The following is a 5,924-nucleotide window of genomic DNA, read 5'->3' as shown; positions in this document are numbered from 1 at the left end:
GTAGACTAAAGCGTGCCTCTTCTCTTTGAACGGTGGATAAAACTCACTTTAAATGCATAGCGCCATCTTTAGGGATCAGACAAAAACAGAAATGTCTTGGCCTACTTGCCTAAATGGAATACCCAGAGATAGTTTGGGGAAACCGTTAATATCATTCAACAATATGTAGTCCAGGCCAACTACTTTGTCGATTGATTTAGAGACTTTATAACAACTATATCCAATATGTAGGCATATTAAAAAGTATTATCATAACAATAGTCCATTAAACAGAATCAGGTAACGTATGTTGTATTAGTGGCATTATAAAGTCTCATAATGATGGTTGCTTAATCAGAAGTCAACAAAATACAATTCTAGGCTAATAATGCGTTTTTATTAGGCACTTGTGTGATGTGTAATGTAAAGCATTGTTGTAAAACCTGAGACTGCAAAGCCTTACATTACTTATTATACATGATCTTTCTCAGAAAGTGAACTATGTTAGAGATGAATGCATAAACATGTGAAAAATACAATACAATATAATAATGTCTGTAATAGCCTATTATAACTCTTGTTTATGAACATAAAATGTCATTGTAATCCAACGTTTTAATAGGAGTTTACAGCAGACCTCAAAAACAAAGGATGTAATTCTCTTTCCTTGGAATGACAGACTGCCAGTCAGCCTGTGAGACTTTTAATAGCCATGTTTTTTTCAAATATTCAGCTCTGGCAACAACATCATTGGCATAATTCCCTCCTGTGGTTTTAGCGTCCACCTGCTCATATGAGGAGATGCTGCCAGCCCCCATATTGTAGGCTGCCAACGCCCATGAAAAACATAAACACAATAGGTTAAACATAAACACAATAGGTTAAACATAAAAACAATAGGTTAAACATAAACACAATAGGTTAAACATAAACACAATAGGTTAAACATAAACACAATAGGTTAAACATAAACACAATAGGTTAAACATAAACACAATAGGTTAAACATAAACACAATAGGTTAAACATAAACACAATAGGTTAAACATAAACACAATAGGTTAAACATAAACACAATAGGTTAAACATAAACACAATAGGTTAAACATAAACACAATAGGTTAAACATAAACACAATAGGTTAAACATAAACACAATAGGTTAAACATAAACACAATAGGTTAAGCATAAACACAATAGGTTAAACATAAACACAATAGGTTAAACATAAACACAATAGGTTAAACATAAACACAATAGGTTAGTAGCAGCGTACAGCTCAATACAGGAGTGAGTCAGTCAATACATTTCAGCTACTGCTCCTTGGTCCAGTGAGGCTACTTCTTTTCTCGACATCTGAATAGGAGCCGACCAACATTTGTGTGCCTTTGGTCGATATGTTCCAATCGATGGAACTGTAGATTCTGTAGACTCATAGTGTATTGTAGAATGTTCATCAAACAATAGTGGGCGGCAGCGTAGCCTAGTGGACCGAGCGTTGGACTAGTTAACCGAAAGGTTGTAAGATTGAATCCCCGAGCTGACACGGTACAAATCTGTCGTTCTGCAACAAGGTACAAATCTGTCGTCCCTGAACAAGGCAGTTCACCCACTGTTCCTAGGCCGTCATTGAAAATAATAATTTGTTCTTGACTGACTTGCCGAGTTAAATAAAGGAAAAATAAAAAAAAAACAAGTCATTCCACATTAGACATGACCTCCTGGGAAGCAGTTGCACAGTGGGTAAACAAATGTTTGAAATTGAACAACCAGATTATAATAATGGGTGTAAAAATGACATCTCTACAGCCTGCACATAATCATGATTGTAATTATGTCATTTCAACCCCTGATCCAGAGTCTCAGATTCATTCTCAAAGGTTTATATTACCTGCATTAGCCCATGGGCATTTCCATTGTCAACCTGAGCGATTGACCAGTCCTGTCCCACCCCTGGACTCTCTAGAGACGATACCACCGAGGACAGCTGGGTCCACTCCATACTTTTGCCTGCACTGGTGATGCGGCGCTTGTACTTGTCCACCTAGGGCCAATCACGCTCTGCCATTTCATGAGATGCTGACACGCCTTGATGATTCATTGCAAAGAAAAATAAGAATGTTATTACCATTCTGTGTTTGCTTTTCTATGAAATTGAATTTTTAGATGAATGAATATGTGACATGGTTTAGGTCTTGCCCAGGAATAAGCCAAAAGCGTGCTAATTAACTGCCAAGCCCCACCCATAATTGCAACAAGACATAACCATGTCACATATAGACTAGCAGTATTGATTATTTGTGTGTACTGAATTTATACATACAATACCAGTCCAAAGTTTGGACACACCTACTCATTCCAGGGTCTTTCTTTATTTTGGCTATTTTCCACATTGTCGAATAATAGTGAAGACACCAAAACCATGAAATTACGCATATGGAATCATGTAGTAACCAAAAAAGTGTAAAACAAATCAAAATAGATTTTATATTTGAGATTCTTCAAAGTAGCCACCCTTTGCCTTGATGACAGCTTTGCACACTCTTGGCATTCTTTCAACCAGCTTCATGAGGTAGTCACCTGGAATGCATTTCAATTAACAGGTGTGTCTTGTTAAAAGTTAATTTGTGGCATTTCTTTCCTTATTAAATTCATGTGTTTGAGCCAATCAGTTGTGTTGTGACAAGGTAGCGGTGGTCTACAGAAGATAGCCCAATTTGGTAAGTCCATTCTATGGCAAGAACAGCTTTAATAAGCAAAGGGAAATGACAGTCGATCATTATTTTAAGACACGAAGGTCAGTAAATCTGGAAAATATCAAGAACTTTTAAAGTTTCTTCAAGTGCAGTCGCAAAAACCATCAAGCGCTATGATGAAACTGGCTCTCATGAAGACCGCCACAGGAAAGGAAGACCCAGAGGTACCTCTGCTGCAGAGGATAAGTTCATTAGAGTTAACTGCACCTCAGATTGCAGCCCAAATAATTTTTTTCACAGAGTTCAACTAACAGACCCATCTCAACATGAACTGTTCAGAGGAGACTGCGTGAATCAGGCCTTCATGGTTGAATTGACGCAAAGAAACCACTACTAAAGGACACCAATAAGAAGAAGAGACTTGCTTGGGCCAAGAAACACGAGCAATGGACATTAGACCAGTGGAAATCTGACCTTTGTCTTTGTGAGACGCAGAGTAGGTGAACGGATGATCTCCGCATGTGTGGTTCCCACTGTGAAGCATGGAGGAGGAGGTGTGGGGGTGCTTTACTGGTGACACAGTCTGTGATTTATTTAAAATTCAAGGCACACTTAACCAGCATGGCTACCACACCATTCTGCAGTGATACGCCACCCCATCTGGTTTGCTCTTAGTGGGACTATCATTTGTTTTTCAACAGGACAATAACCCAAAACACACCTCCAGGCTGTGTAAGAGCTATTTGACCAAGGGGAGTGATGGAGTGCTGACTCAGATTTGTATTATTCTTTTTTAAATTCAACCTTTATTTAACAAGGCAAGTCAGTTAAGAACAAAACCTTATTTACAATGACGGCCTACACCGGTCAAACCCGGACGACGCTGGGCCAATTGTGCGCCGCCCTATGGGACTCCCAATCACGGCCTGGTTGTGATACAGCCTGGATTCAAACCATAGGGACGCCACTAGCACTGAGATGCAGGACCTTAGACCATTGCACCACTCGGGATATGACCTGGCCTCCACAATCACCCGACCTCAATCCAATTGAAATGGTTTGTGGATGAGTTGGACAGCAGAGTGGAGTAAATGCAGCCAACAAGTGCTCAGCATTTGTGGGAACTCCATCCAGATAGTTGGAAAAGCATTCCTCATTAAGCTGGTTGAGAGAATGCCAAGAGTGTGCAAAGCTGTCATCAAGGCAAAGGGGGCCTACTTTGAAGAATATCAAATATAAAATAATAGTAGTAAAAATAAAGAAAAACCCTTGAATGAGTAGGTGTGTCCAAACCTTTAACTGGTATTGTGTATATATAATAGTTGTCAGAAACCACATACCACTAGAACGTTCCCCGTCAGGATTTGCTGTTGCGCATGAGGCACCAGTAGTGTCAATTCTCCCAATTTGTGTAATCATCAATCAAAGCAATTTCTTGGACGCAGATAAGTTATACCTTGATTTAGTCAGTAGATGTCACTGCGAGCCCTATTCCATTGTGCATCATATGTTCTCCATGGTCAATGTATTACTTCTGTCTCTCAGAGGAGGCTGTTGGCACCTTAATTGGGGAGGACGGGCTTGTGGTAATGGCTGGAGCGGAATCAGTGGAATGGTATCAAACACATCAAACACATTTGCTCTGTTTCCCAGGCAATATTATGAGCAGTTCTCCTCTCAGCAGCCTCCACTGCTGTCTGTGTAAGTCAATTGCTGCCGGGTAAACTTGTTTTAAACTTGTGTAAGACACGGAATGTTACAGGGACACTTGGGCAGATAGAGAAAGTTAGACAAAGGACTGGGTCATCAAACGAGGGAAGAAACAATGACTGGATGTATGCTTTTCTACCATCGACACCCACCCCACCTCTCTACCCTTCTTTACTCCCCTTTCAACCTATAGGAGTCAGTTCTGTTGTTTTGTATTACCGTTTACTCTCAACATTGACAAATATCTATTTTGCATCATTGTTTTTAATGCAGAGACATACAGACCTGTCATCTTTACAACAAACAACCTGATAAGCATATCTGGGCATATTCATTGAGAGCACAGCCTGCTTTATAAGTAACAAGTCTCTTCACTCAACTCCTCACAGAGAGAGAGAGAGAGAGAGAGAGAGAGAGAGAGAGAGAGAGAGAGAGAGAAAGGGGAAGTGAGTGCTGATGGAAAGGACAGATAAAGAGATGTCAGCAGCTGGATGAGATGAGAATCACACCTGTTCTGGTGGTCTGACGCCGGCTTGAGCAGTGAGTCGTGACTGACTGTGTCCCTGGTCTGTCTGACATGTGACTGGCTCGTCAACGCATTGCCTGCTTACTGTTACTGATAAGACTAGCTATATGTACATATCTACCTCAATGACCTCGTTCGTACCCCTGCACAACGACTCGGTACTGGTACCCCGTGTAAATAGCCAAGTTATCATTACTTATTGTGTATTTACTCCTTGTGTTATTATTTTTTTCTCTCTGCGTTGTTGGGTAAAGCCCTAAGTAAGCATTTCACTGTTAGTCTACACCTGTTGTTATGAGGTATGTGAGTTGACCCTAAGGTTACTGATGTGACTGATTGATACTCTCAGGTGAAGGTGGACAGAAGCAGTTTCAATTGGTTTGAGGATTTCTTATCTGGATTGGGGTAGGCAAGTTCTCTCCTAAGGGACCTTCTGCACTTTAGGAATTGCTTATTGTGTGCCAGACTTCTAGTTTCATATTAAGTGGAACTGAAGACATGTACTGTAGCAGGAGAACAAGACTATTGACTGGGTGACGAACCACAATAGTGGCCTACCTTTGGCCACCAGAGGGCGTCTTCGAGTAAAAACAAAAGCAGAATGAAATCTATCAGTGAATCGCCCCAGCCTCCGGGTTGGACAATGGATCTCAAAATCCCATAATGTGATTGGAACTTTCTCCCAAATCAAATCAAGTGTGTTTTTACATTTTGCTCTGACCGGCCATATCTTTAGCCAACTTTTATATGCAAGCACAGTTCCCCATTATAATCACACTGTATGTACATAAAATACAGCCTAAACCTTGGTATTAATGAAAAATGAATCAAGCGGAAATCAATTATAAGTCCTACTATCAATCCTACATGCTCTTTATTAATGACGGTCTATTTGTGCAATAATGTCCCCTCTATGGGACAGACATGCTTCAGCAGAGCCACAGAACATGTCTACAGAGCAGTCTCTCACAGCAAGTCTTCATAGCAACAGTTTGACTTTGAGGAGTTGTGAA

Source organism: Oncorhynchus mykiss, chromosome 13, assembly GCF_013265735.2.
Source record: "Oncorhynchus mykiss isolate Arlee chromosome 13, USDA_OmykA_1.1, whole genome shotgun sequence".
Taxonomy (NCBI): Eukaryota; Metazoa; Chordata; class Actinopteri; order Salmoniformes; family Salmonidae; genus Oncorhynchus; species Oncorhynchus mykiss.
This window is presented reverse-complemented; position numbering follows the sequence as displayed.